The sequence below is a fragment of the Cuculus canorus genome, chromosome 14, assembly GCF_017976375.1.
Source record: "Cuculus canorus isolate bCucCan1 chromosome 14, bCucCan1.pri, whole genome shotgun sequence".
NCBI classification, from domain to species: Eukaryota; Metazoa; Chordata; class Aves; order Cuculiformes; family Cuculidae; genus Cuculus; species Cuculus canorus.
In genome coordinates, this window is record NC_071414.1 from 20,056,167 (window position 1) to 20,069,982 (window position 13,816).

The window sequence follows — 13,816 nt, forward strand, 5'->3', positions numbered from 1 at the left end:
CCAGAATTATCCTGCCTTATTTAATTAATTAAGTGATTTTGCTGACCCGTGCTCTGCATTGTATTTCCGCTTACCTTGTGCTTCATTAAACTTGCACGAAGCTTTTCAGCAGTCAGTGGCTTGGAGTCAGGTTACCAGGAACTAAACTGACAAGAGGTTGGAAATCACCATGTGAAGTGATGAGCAGCTTTTACTGGAGCTATGAAAATATCTGTGTCATGCAAAGTGGTGCAATTAGCAGGCAAGCAGCTGAGGCCCTCAAAGTGAGAGGGAGAAGATGACAGACAGGCAGAAAGAGTTAAGTCTATTCAGGAGAGAAATGTGCTTGTGACAGCTCTGAGACCGGGTGGAAAAGGAAGAAACGGAGTGAGAGCAGAAGCAGGCAAGGAGAACTGCAGCACGACAATGGGAGGTTTTACTACTGCACTTTCTTTTAGTCCCCATACTGAATTGCAATCTAGACAGCATAAAACATTTATAGAAGCACTATGCCTCGTCTATGCCGCTGTGATAAAACACGCCTTTTGCAAGCGTCCCCACATAAATTTGATTCCTCTTGTCAACATCCAGCTTAAGTTGTTACCCAAGTAAAGTCCTAGGGAGGGGCAGGTCCAGAGCCACAGGCAGCGCCATGTGTGAGAAGGACAGGAAGAACTCAAAGAGCTTCCTCCACTAACACAGTCACTCGTGCCTGGCAAATCCTTGCCTTTAGAACCGGCCTTGCCCTGGGATAGGAGTCTTCCTAATCTGCGGGTTCCGCTACACGGGCTCCCTGGGGGATTAGGTAAAAGATGAGAACCGTGGGGCTCCATCAGCTCTCTTCCTGTTCACCACTTGCTTTTGCCAAAACCATTGCAAAGCCAGACAGTGGCAGCCCCAGAGCAGCGCCCGGTGCGAGGAGGGGTAGGCTGGGACAAACCTCTCACAGATCTAAGCTTCTGGAAAAAACATTTTCTGATTTGAAGTTACTTTACATTTTAGAAATTCTTGCTCACTTCTAGCGTGAAGAGGTTCCAAAGACAAACTCAGATGAATTTACAGTGTGATAACATCTACATGTCACACTCCGATCCAGAACTCAAACTCTAATGCTGAATACTGATTCAGGAAAATGTTCAGAATTTAAATTTTTCAACCCAGCTGAGTGAGACAAGAGTCAACATCTCAAAAACGTCCCGCCCATTTCTCCCACCCACGGCCCAGTGTTGCTTCCAGGAATCTCTATAGATTTATTTTTAGCTCTCCATTTTCACATAACGTTCAAGTCCAAAGCATTCAAGCTCACTCTCGTTTTAACAAAACACATTTAGTATTCAGCGCTGAACCAGAGGGCATGGAACAGCAGGCATTTAAAAAGCTCTCTCTGAAAAGCAGAAGGTGCCTTGCCCCGAGTCAGGTTGCATTTTCAGAAGCTTAAACCAGGTATCGCTGCCTCAAAGCCCCCGACTGGTAGAAAAGCCTGAAGGAGTAAGGGTGCAGCAATCCTGGGTAAAAGCCCGGTTTGCATGATGCCCAAGGAAAGTTTCCCCCTCCCCACCCCCCCCCCAATCCCAAAGATTTTTAACATGCCCGGGATTTTGTTCTTCTCATTAGTATGAGAAGGTTAATTTCAACATGCAGATATGAATAATAAAAATGGAGATGCCTTATCTGAGCCCTCCCTTGAAGCATTTTAAATGATGAAGCAGGCATGCAGGAGACTGCTCCCCAGTGTACTTACACCCAGCAGAACGTGACAGAGGATCAGCAACCAGGACAAGGACAAATGAGTACAAAACCATCATCATTAATAGAAAGATGAGCACGCAGACCAGAAGCAAATAGTGTCAGGAATGCCAAACAATAAATAAGAACAACCCTGTTGTTGTTGAACTAGGGGACTGAAGTCATAACGAAGGTAATGCGAACAGGCCCATGTCCCAAACTGCCCACAGATGGATGCACCCATGGAAAGCCAGCCACATCCCTCAAACACCCATAAAGACTTTAAGGATGGAAACAAAATTAAGACAAATGTACCAATGTCGATATCTGAGTGACTGAGGTGCTGCCCCATAGGTGATGCGATATCTTATGTGTATGGGGCTGTATTTGGTTAGAGATTTATCTTTTTCTTCATTGTAAACATAGTGAGGAACAACCTTAGAGCACCTCTTGCTACATCAGTTACACCATGTTCTTTATTCAAACAACACTCAGCGGCATTTCTTTTCACTTAGTGCTAATCATGGCACACTATACCTCACGTGGCTCCACGTTCCCCTGCACAGCACACTTCATAATATTCCTAAATATTTGCACATCAGTAAGATTCAGACACTGTTATTCACACACACAGATAACGACAACATCAGAGAACTCAAGACACCAATGAGGACGCTGTGGTTTTTTGAGGACAGAACCAGCATTTAACACTGCACCTGGAAAAGCCCTTTTTGCAAAGCACTGGTTCCCCACAAGCGTAGCCAGCAGCTCCTGGGAGGATCCCCAGCTCTGCCACAACAGCCAGGCTCGAACATTTCATGAGCTGCTGCCATCAGTGCACAAAAACCCAACGAGAAATGCTACCTTCATGAGATGCATCGATCGGCTCTCCTCCTCCCATGCCCTTGGACACGGCAGCCACCTCTGATGGTGTATTCTTAGCTCAATCGCCACCATAACTTTTTATTCTTTTTAAATTAAGGTTAATATAAAATTTTTCAAAACCAATAAGTGTTTATGCAGGACCCGAGAGCCCACGTGAACATCTCTGTTGGTACATGTGGTATTTATCATGCTTTGGGTTGCAAAGCCAAGCACCCAAGGTGGCACTTGTGCAGTATATTCCCCGCAACTGCTGCGGCCATGGCTGCAAAGCCCTGCGTGAGCGTGGAAGAAGATTGATTCGGTGCACATCACGCAGCAGGGGCGTGACAATCCAGGGCATTATTCAGCTGAGCCTGTAAGGGATTTCAATTTAATCTATGTGAAAATTGGATTTATGGAATGGGAGTAAGAGCTATCTGAACATGGCCCATAAAACTGGAAGAATCATATTTTTCTCTTCACCAAGCAACTTTTAACAGCTCTGCTGGGTGCTTATTTGCAGTCACAAGGCAAAAATTTTCTCTCTGCTGTTTACGACCCTTTTACTCATTTCTGTGACAGAGGGGGGTGGTTTGGAGTGCAGTGCCAGTGATGCTCTAGTTACTGGGTGTTATTTGCTCCAGGGACTCTTTTGATATGTAGTCCTCGGCTGTACTAATGTTCCCATTAGTCTTGATTGCCTCTGCAGGGGGTGGTAAAGACTTCTGTAACAAAGTGCCTAGGAAAATCCTTCTTGAGCCTTTGATATTTTCTTTGTAATATTTTCCTCATCTTTCAAAAGATATCAGTTTGACTTTGAAGTTATTTCCAGTTCTGCTGTTGTCATAACTTTATATTTCTGCTGGATACCTGGATGTTTCTTATGGGGCAGCAAGGAGCCACCAAGCAGGCTCCCTTTCCGTGCTCCTCATATGGTCCCGATCTCTTGGGTAAACCTTCCAATTATTGAGATCATACAGTCTGAAACTACAAGGTGTTAAAATGCAGACACCAAACCCTTTGAGGTGCTCAAAGTTGCTGCAAGGAAAAGTGAAGAACAGAAATATATATGTGGAAAATCATACACATAAAACATCCCAGTGAGAAAATGATTGGGGATCGACGCTGTTTAACATAAAGCATAGTGGGAGGTCAAATTAAAAAGTATATTGGTCTAAAATATTCAGAAGTCCCGGGGTTCACTCACGCCATGGACGCGTGGCAAGTTTAGGAGGCTGAGCTGAACAGAATGGAAGTTTCCTGGTGACATTTCACAACATCCCTCTTCGTGGAGAGACTGAAATAACCGACAGATGTAGTCGGTTGGGGTTTCCTTTCCTCTGGGAAATCATGTAGAACTGGAAATGGAAAACTGCAAACGAGGAGCTACAGGTTCTTCTCACAACTCTGCTACCTGAAGAGAGCAGCCCCTTTGTAAAAGGGCTTTACATCTCCTGTGATGACATTTGCTTTGTAAGATTGTCATAATTGCTGTAATTTTCATCCCGATTAGCAAGAGAAATATTTTAAAATACCCAATAAAGAAAGAAAACTTAGATGAACTTTTTTAACTTTACAGATTACTGTGAAAGCCTGGGAGAGTCTTGCGACAATTAAGAAAGGCTATATTGAAGCTTCTGCTGCTTTGTCACCAAAGAGACGGACAGACCTCCCTGCAGCATCAAACCAGTCCAGAAAAGTGTGTCACCGGTTTGGGTCTGACCTTTTCAGTCCTGCAGCCTCCAGTCCTGAGCTGCAAGTCAGGCACATTTCAGTAATAAGCAATTCATGGAGCCAGATGCCAATTTGCTGTCATTACCTGCAGTTTCTTTGGTTCAAAGACCACAAACATTACCTCCCATTACAACTCATGTCTTGAAAGTACAAAGCAAGAGCAAGAGCAGAGCTGAAAACGTCACCGCAAAGGAAAGCACAGCAGCAATAACACCCAAACGCCACAAAGTGCTCCAAACAAAACCAGGCAGAGGGTCAACTCCATTTTTAGTTGTTTACGTGTAACCCAAGGGCTGTTCAGCCTAGAGCCCCTGCAGCCTCACCGTATCATCTCCAAGAGGTCCCATCTCTCCATCCCCACCATCGGGCACCAATCCATGCTGGGATCATGCCTGTAGACGTGGGGGGAACCTGTGCATGGGAGAGGACCCAGACAGTTCCGATAGGATGGTCCAAGCGGCACTTCGCTGCAGATTCAGGGAGAAGGGGCTTTTCCTGCATGGAGCTTCTGTGCTCCTGGTGCTGCTGGGTTTGTGCATTTGGAAGATGCAGATAAGAAGGGCATTGAATTTGAGTATTATGCTAATAAGAACATCTGTGTACTTAAATCAGCACTGAGCAGCTGCTGCATTTAAAACAGCCCCCAGTATATCTAATCACTCTGTAAATACAGAGCTGCGATCTCCTGAGATCAATTCATCATTAATAAGTTATAAAACCAGGATTTGATGCATGCTGAAATAAAAACAGTGTGGAAAAAAAAAGCCTGTTCTTTTTTCCATTTTTTTCCCCCTCCTAAAATTTAGTGAAGCATTTCTTCTGTGACCAAAACTATTCAGAGAAAGCAATTATTACAGTTAACACGTATTAGGCTACAGTCCAAGCGATAGCTCAAAATGTATTTTCCAATATATTTTGTTCTAAGTTGGGCATATGAGGATTTGATTGTAATTCATATAAAAACAGTTTTCACAGTTAAAAATGTGTAGTTAAAACTGACAGTCACTGACATTTTAATAAAGATTGAACTAAGAATTTCAATAAATACCCATTTCACTTCTAGGGGATCATTACCATCCATCAGCAGATGTCATTCTGATTAGAAATTGTTGTTAACAATTACAGGAAATAAATTCAAATTGACTCAGAGAGTATTTGAACTTACTTTGAACACTTTGGGACTCCACCCACTAACTCATAAAAAACAGAGATAGGTACTATGATGAAACGAATCCTTTTTCTTCTTTTTTCTCTCAAACACTCCGTTGTGCACAGGCATTGGGTATGTCTATCCTACACTCCAACCCTCAAGCCTTCTGCATCCACAAACTTGTGACTACTTTATCAAACATGTATCTCATTCATCCTGTAAGCTCAAGGACCCTATCATCCAGGGTACCAGCTGGGGTGCGCAGGTGGAGTTTGGATTGATGCAATGCAAATCTGTAAAACTAAAAACTCCTCTGCATATTTGGAGACTGGGTTGTTTTCTTTTTCTTCTCCTGCTCTTCTGTTCCTGGAACACTTTTATCTCACTCCAGTAGTTGCCAGCAAAACTCACAAACAGTAAAGTACACGAGTAAACCTTATCAGCAACCTTGCATTCTCAGCTCTCCTCTCCACTTCTGTGTGGGTTTCATCTTGAAAGATGAGCATTGCTTCCACAGCAAAAGGAGGTCACAGACATCCTCATCCCACAGGGTTTGGTACACGGGAGATGTGTCTGAAAAAGAGTTCCCAGGGAGGAGATTGTATTTTACTTGTTACGGGTTTATTACAGTCCTAACCTGTGTATGTATGATCCTCTGCTAGAAAAGGCCGATGCACACCATAATTCGTCTAGCTCCACCCTGTTTGGAACAGGGGAGCTGATACATCAACTATGTCAAAGCCCATTAGGTTGGCGTTGATCTTAAATAGTCTCGCATAAGAAACTCTCGAGCGAGATTGACAACCTCCAGAGGATATAGCTCAATTGTGCAGCAAAATGCCAACATCCTGCCTACTTGTCTGAAACAGCTGCCGGGCCACTGGAGCTCCACTCTGACCAGAAATCACATAAGATCTTTAAAAGGGCAGTGTAAGCCTCCTGTTATTTGTATGATTTATAGTTTTCCGCTCACCTGCACTGCATGAATAGCATTAACACCTGGCAGAAGTTCCTGTAAGTGCTGATAAAGTCATGTCAGGCAATCTTCTCCGGGCAAACGATTTGATTAATTTTCTGGAGAGTGCCGTCCTGCCAGTCGGCCTGGCTTGGGAGATGTTTGGAAGTTTGTTTGCTTGGTTATCCCTTCCCAAGGCCCTCATTGGGATTATGACTAATTGAAATTTCTAGGCTAATTTGTTTCTTAATCTCCTTGTGTGAAACGTGTAAAGCTGCGTTAAACTTAACATGGGAAAAAGTGGAGGAGAGCCGCTGTCACCGTGCAGCTGTGCTGAAGACTTCCATGATTGTTCATGGGAAAGACTGGCCCTCCTGCAGCTCTCCCCTTCCCAGAGGGCAATGCCAGTTAATCGAGTCACTAACGAGAAACATGACTGCAAATCCATAAACACAGCCCTGCGACCACCATTGCTCATTAGCCTTTCCCTGATCCACGCTGTCCCACATCGCACCTAGGTTTTAAGAATTCTTATAGAATAATCACTAAGGCTGAAAAGCCCTCCAGGCTCATCCAGTCCAACCATCAGCCCAACCCCGTGGCTGCTAAACCATGTCCCCAAGTACCACATCTACATATTTTTTTTTAACACCTCCAGAGATCGGATCGGGACTCCCCCACTGCCCTGGGCAGCCTCTGCCAGGGCTTCTTTACTCAGTAAAGAAATTTTTCCTAATAGCTAATCCAAATCCCCTCCGGCACAACTTGAGGATATTTCCTCTCATCTCATCACTTGTAAACTGGAAGAAGAGACCAGCACCCATCTGACCACAACCTCCTTTCAGAGAGCTGTGGAAAACAACAGGGTCTCCCCTCAGCCTCCTCTCCTTGCTGACATTAAAGGCCACATCTAAGGTCCAGGCACTGCTTTGCAAACACCCCAGTGAAAATGACCAGGACGTGGAAGAGACAAGTAACGACAGGGTCCATGCATGAGAACAGTTTTTCTCTTTGATGCGTGCTATCCCAACCCTCCACTCACACCAATATTCCATTCCAATCCATGTACCTTGTAAACCCTTCTTTGCTTTTGCTGGATTCTAGGGGATGATTTTTTCAGTTGGAAATTAATGGGTTTTTTCCTAGATATGTGGAAAAGATAATAAATTTTCTAGAAGCACATAACAAGAACAGAAGCCTTGATTGTTAATGCTGCTGTAAAAAATTAAACCTTCACTAAAAAGGTTTGAGCCTTACAAGAGGAGAAATTCAGTGCGGGCAGCACAGAGCACTGAGCTCACCAGAGCGTGACTGCCAAACCCAAAAGAAAGGTCTTCATCACAACCCTGCCTTGGTAGAGAGGAAGAGAGATTTTGGAACAGCCAGCAGCAACTGAAACTCAGAATGGCTTCAGAGTGTTGGCCACAACATTACTTAGGTTTGTAAAGTCACGTACCATAGAGCCCTGATCTAGAAGTGGAGGTAGGATGAGGTCTGAAAGGAGGCTCCTCTTAGTCTGCTCTCAAGCTGACCCCAGTCTGGCATTGCAGAATTAACTACAACCCTGACTGGTAAGGACAAAGCCATATAGAAAGGAAAACCAACTGTCATAGAGATTTCTCCTGAATGTTCTGAAAGGCGGGCTCCGACTCTGGCTGCGACACATGAGCGCAGGTTTCACGCATGTCCGTGTGAGGTCAGCTCAACTGTTCACTTCAGCAGGAAATCTGGAGATGCATTTGCAAACCTGCCAGGTGACCGCAGTCAGAGCAGTTGCTGCCAGGTTAGGTGAGCAATGACTCTGCCATCTGTTCGCTTAAAATGTAAAAGAAAACTATTTCCCTCACTGCAGACACCATGCCTGGCCCAGATGTGCTGCAGATGTGCTGAGATGACTTTGAACAGCGTAGTCCATCCTCCCAATGCCTCCAGCTCCAGCAGCTCCTGCCTAGCTGCAAGCTGGACCAGGGGACACGTGGCTGGTTTGCATACTGTGCTCACAAGCGTGAACAACATGCCATCACACCCAGGAGCTCACATGCAGCCATAACAAACATAGGTTTAACTAGCAAGGCAGCTCTCGAGGTGAGGTGACCAGACAAGCAAGTGCACGCACCCTGCGGTTCAAAAAGGACAAACCAGACCTGACTGTGTGAAGGGCATTAACCCACGACACGCCTGTGGAACACAGAGACCTGTCAGCTCCTAAGCAGCACTTACCAAAGGAATGGCTCTTTGCGGGTGCCATGACTCAAGTAGGAGATGGGGAGAGCCATGTGTTGGCACCCAGTGTTGGCACTGACTGCCACAAGGGCCCTTCCTCAATAACTCCTTGGAGAGAAGAGAAATCGAACGGGGCCTCAACCCAGGTCCTCTCTCTGATCCTTACGTTTCGGCATCCACATCAGTTCTCTTTGCAGAAATGGTGGAACCGCCTAATTGCTCCGAGAGCTAATCAAGAAGTGTTATAGATAAACAGCGGGTGAATCAGCATCGCCGTTTTGCTTTCAGATCACCTGGAACACAACACCATGAACACACATCAATGCTGCAGAAGTTAAAGGGACACACTCACCAGAAATCCATCAAATACAAATCAGCTACCTGAGAACGCAAGTTTAAGTGCCTCTGATGCTGTAATTCAATAACTCACTTCCTCCTGGCTTTCTATTGATTTTTTCACTGAGGAGGAATTTCTTACATCCCACTCTGCTTCTAACTTCTGCGAGAGATGAAGTTTGAATTTCCTTTCCCCACCTCTTGTGTCCCACCCCAGCGCTTTTGTGATTCTGGGGCTGTACTCTTCCACTCACCTTATATTAATCATGATGGTCCTTTTCCTTCCTTTTTCAACTCTGATTTGTCTTTATAAAGGCTGTTTACATGTATACAACTGTCTAACTACAGTCTGAAGCCAGTCTGCAGCCCCGGTGGTGCAGTCGGTGAGTTTGTAGGTGCTTTGGGAACACGGATTCTGCACCTACAGTTGGGGTTTTTATTAGGCTGTTGATATATTCTTTTAGATAAAACATTCCTGTACCTGTAGTGGCAACACACAGTATCATCCTTCTTCCTCAGTGCATGATACATCTTTTTTAAACCCCCAAATGTTCTGTTCTGTTTTTCTTCAGTCAGCAAAGGGTTTCATTTCTTGAAAATCTTCATTCAGAATTTTTTTTCAGAAGATTTAACTGAGCCCTTTATAATTAAAGTTTCCCTGTAATTCCAGATGCTTGATTTTGTTTTTACATCAAAGTAAGAAAGACTATTCTACTCACACAGAAAAAAACTCTGCTCTTTTCCTAGGAGAATAAACTAGTTACAAGAAGCTTTCATCCATTATCTTTTCTTTCATCCAGGATTGACAGATATATAATTTTTAAGGTTTTTTAAATTATTTTTAAATGTGGGAAGGCTAAATTCTGAATTGCATATCCTTACTCGGGTGTTTTCCAGGGCAGTATGTGAACGTTTTCCTCCTTGTTCAGGATTCTGCCTGTGAATTAGGGAAAAGCTTTCAGGAAGGTCCACAACTCACTGGACGTGTTTAATCCAAGTGTGGATCACGTGCTGCCCTTCCGAGAGGAGAAGCGATGCTGACAGACACCTTGTCCTTTCTCCCCGTGTTGCAGAGAAGGTCCTGCACGAGGCTGTGTGGCTGTGGAACACACAGTGAAGGTTTATAAGAGCTGTGTTCAGTCTCCCTGTCCTGCCGTTTCAGTGAGGGGCTGCTGGGCGAGCGGGTGGGCTGCCCGGCAGATGGAAGGAGGCGTGGGAAGGTTCAGTGCTCAGCACCCGAGGGCACCACGCCAGCCGTGCATCTGGGCTTCTGCAACCACATTTGCAAAAGAAGAAAAAGAAGCATCTTAATTCAAGCATCCATGTGTTCAATACATATTTTCTCATTAATACAGATGGTCATTGCACAGGTAAGGAGGGATATTTTGGCCTCGCATCGTTGGGGTTGTGCTCTTTTGTGGTTGCAAGAGCCTGCAGGAATTCATCCCCCAGCAGGTACAGCACTGCTGATGGTGGAATAACAGGGATTCTTCAAAGCACTCTAAGCGAATGGGAGGAAATCAGCCCGTTTCCAGCAAGCTGTGTGTAAATAAGCGTGAGCACTATAATTATGTTTTTGAAGCAATATGAATAGGACATTTCCTGGCCGGAAGCAGGCAAAATTTCTTGATGTATCGGGATGTCATATACTAAAAATTTGTTGTATATTAAAACTGCATTTACCACATGCTCTCCCGTTGCTCTGTCAGCTGAGCTGGGCAGCATGATGCACTCAGCTCGATGTTGTGCATCTCCTTAATCATAGCTGTAAAAGATCTTACCTAGAGCTCAACCCTTCATTAAGAAATCAGGCTACAACAGTCATCGGACAGGTATCAAATAAAAGATTAGATGAAGTGATCAATTAAAGCTGACTATAAAATCAAAAGGTATTTTTCTTCCACACACCATACAGTTCCCTGCTAAACCATATTTAACTCCTTTGCTTTACAGACCATTTCTGCTGGGGATGGAAAAGTCTCTGTGAGGCTAGGAGACAGTTTACCTTGACAGCAGATGGGAATGAGTCCAGTCCCCCAGGCAGTAACGTTGCCCTTCTCCCTTCTGCCCACAGAATATTTCTGGGCAGCTTCTCAGCGATGTCTGCCTGAACTTGTTTCCATGCTTCTGGAGAAAGCCCAGGCTGGCAGAGCACTCCTAAGGACACGTACAGGCGATCCGTAGCACTGGCTGTCCTAGAAAGAGAACAGTTAATCAAAAATCATACACCAACAGTTTTGCTTGGCTGAAGGACTTGACCCAAATAATAATGAAAATCAACCAAAAATCCATTTATAATTCTTCTGAGGTATAAACCAAATCCCAGTTTCCAAAAGAATACAACTTTTAGTAAAACAAACCATAAAGTAACCAACATCTTAACTGAGTTCAGTGCAGTTTTTCCAAGCATCTAAGATTAGAAACTTATTTACCTGTTGCCATTAGGAAATGCTTTGTGCTGAAGTCTGGACCGTTTAGCTCTTTCTTGCACTTCCTGGCAGTCAGTTATTGGTCTGGGCTCCACCGTCAGCCAATAGCCATCACCTGCAATTACCAAGAGGCTTAAATCTTGCAACAAAGGATGCATAGGGGAAACAAAAACATTACATATGTAAATAACAGAGTCACTAACCCTCTTTCATTTATCTGCTCCAGGAAAATGCCATGCAGGCTGCAGAGCAAGATAACGTTCCCTGCACCGGAGCAGATAGTGCCTGGTGGCAGCTTGTCCTTTTCGGAGAGAAACAAGGGTGAACAAGAATCCAACATGCGAGTAAAAATGCTAGTAAAATTGTCTTGATCTGAAAGGAAACAGTCCTTTTCCAGCTTTTTACAGTGGCAGTTTGGATGCTTGTGATTTTTTTCCTGACTCTGAGGAATTTTGTGCTTTGCCAACTACAACTCACCCTCTTTGCATGGCCGCTGCAGCGGCACCTGCTTTTACATTGAGATCCTTGGCACAAGGGAGAAATCCTGCCTATTGTCCCTCATCCTTACTTCCTTCTGTTGTGCTGTTTTGCTTATTACAAAAGTAGTTTAAATTTTAAATTCTACAGCTGAAATGCAGAAAAACTACATGGTAAATCGAAATTAAAGAGTAAGGTATCACCTGCACATCTCGATCTTTGTTTCTCCTCAGCATCATCTTTTCTGCCCCAGCGCCAGCAGAGAGCAGCTTTCTGCTGGTCAGCCCGAGCACCGCGGTTTGAGGAGGAATGGATGAGTGAGAAATACAGACTGTTACACACAGTATAATCCAGTGTAAGGATATGAAGATACAGACAGACCCACTCCACACTACCTGCTCTCATACAAACAGAAAACGGGTCTCAAGTTCAGTGGCAGGAACCAGTGATACCAGTGGAGCCCCAGCTGATGACCAGCCACCAAGCACTCACATTTTGTAGCCTTGCATAAATCTCCCTTGAGTCAATAATCCCATTTCTCGTACTCCAGCCCCCAACAACCCAGCCTCTTTCAAATGAGCAGATGAAATTAGACTTTCGAGATTGCTTTGCTCTGCAGCACTGGGGCAAACACAAAGCTTGAGACGCTGCCCTGTCCTGCCTCCACCCACATACCCTATTTCTCTTCCCTGATAAACTTGCTGTGCTTTTAAGGCTCTCCAAATTTAACTCAATTGCATTCCCAGGGGCTGGCTGGGGAGAACAGAAATAAAGAAATCAATCACTCCATAAGAGATTGTCTTGAACCACTGCTAGAACTAATACTCTCAAATTCTGGGAAGGGTGTACTTCAATATTTATTAGGAAAGCACATATCTGTCAGATGTTTACAAGTCTTTTTCCCAGCACTGCCTTTAGAAGACTCACACACCTTCCCCCCGAGGCACAGAGAGAATTTCTTTGCAAAGCTGTCTCTATAAGCATCTTATAGGATTGACATCCCCATTTCTGCAGTGAGAGCCCAATTTGTGTCATAGAATCACAGAATTCCTAGGTTGTCCTGGAGCAGCAGCACCAGTGACCACGGAGGCTGCCCGTGGTGCCACTCAGCCCTTTTTGAACTTCTTTCTGCTCTTCATGGACTTTGGGTTTCTCCCCCTCCCTCTTTGGAGCTGACTACATTTTCAGGCTGTTGAACTGTACTCAGTAACCTAAGAATAATTGAGGGCAACAGGTAACAGCTTATTCCCACAGGAATGTAGGTTCCTTGAGCAGCGCTGATTATAATTCAGAAACACTTCAAACAGCATGTCAGGTTAAGCTACTGAATGTGGAAAAGTCCAGGTCAGCCTTCGGAAAGCAGGGCTGAAGGTGCAGCATTGTCTCCCTTCCTTTCACTCCTATGCCAGCCACTTATTTAATTTACTCACAATGGCACTAAATATAGCCTAAAATATTCTATTGTTTATTTAATCTAGTATCTTCAATTTCCAGTTCAATTTTTAATCCTCTGAATTACTGAAACAGGCAGTTCAGACTCACACAAAAATGAATCTTTCTACCCAATCCTGGCTATTTCTCTGAGAGGCTATTTTCTAGTCTTAATTAAAATCTACACACCATGACTACCATTTTCCTACTAAAACCAGCATCAATGTAAATAAAACAAAGCCCCTACCTTCTAGCACCACATTGAACAGACTGATGCACATAAGCCAGTTTGAGAATAATTCACCCATCCGGACAGAAACAGTGTTAACTAACCCCCCTCTGGCTGCAGGGTGGGAGCGCAGCAGCCGTGTCGGGGCAGCGCCCGCCCGGGCTGGCACAGCACCACGGTGCTCCCCACGCCAGGTCCCTTCAGGCTCTCACCCGCTGACATGAGCCCACTTAGCTCAGGTGGTCAGTCAGTGTTCTCCATCTGACCTCCAGACCAAAGCAAAG

At 44.6% G+C, this 13,816-nt stretch overlaps 1 long non-coding RNA gene across 13 annotated transcripts in view; it reads right to left on the reverse strand.

Annotated features, from left to right (window-relative positions):
* Positions 1 to 1,700: 1,700 nt before the first annotated feature.
* The window catches only part of LOC128853671 (uncharacterized), a 31,223-nt gene continuing 19,107 nt past the window's right edge, over positions 1,701 to 13,816 (reverse strand). For 8 of the 13 annotated variants that reach the window (XR_008452332.1, XR_008452331.1, XR_008452343.1 and 5 more), the window contains 5 exons: positions 11,399 to 11,510; positions 10,972 to 11,161; positions 9,221 to 10,065; positions 8,628 to 8,923; positions 1,701 to 6,025 (listed from right to left, as the gene is read on the reverse strand). This is a non-coding gene — a long non-coding RNA (uncharacterized LOC128853671). Of the gene's footprint in view, positions 6,026 to 8,627; positions 8,924 to 9,220; positions 10,237 to 10,971; positions 11,162 to 11,398; positions 11,511 to 13,816 lie in introns of all 13 variants that reach the window. The other 5 variants (XR_008452339.1, XR_008452341.1, XR_008452337.1 and 2 more) reach the window with 5 other exon arrangements.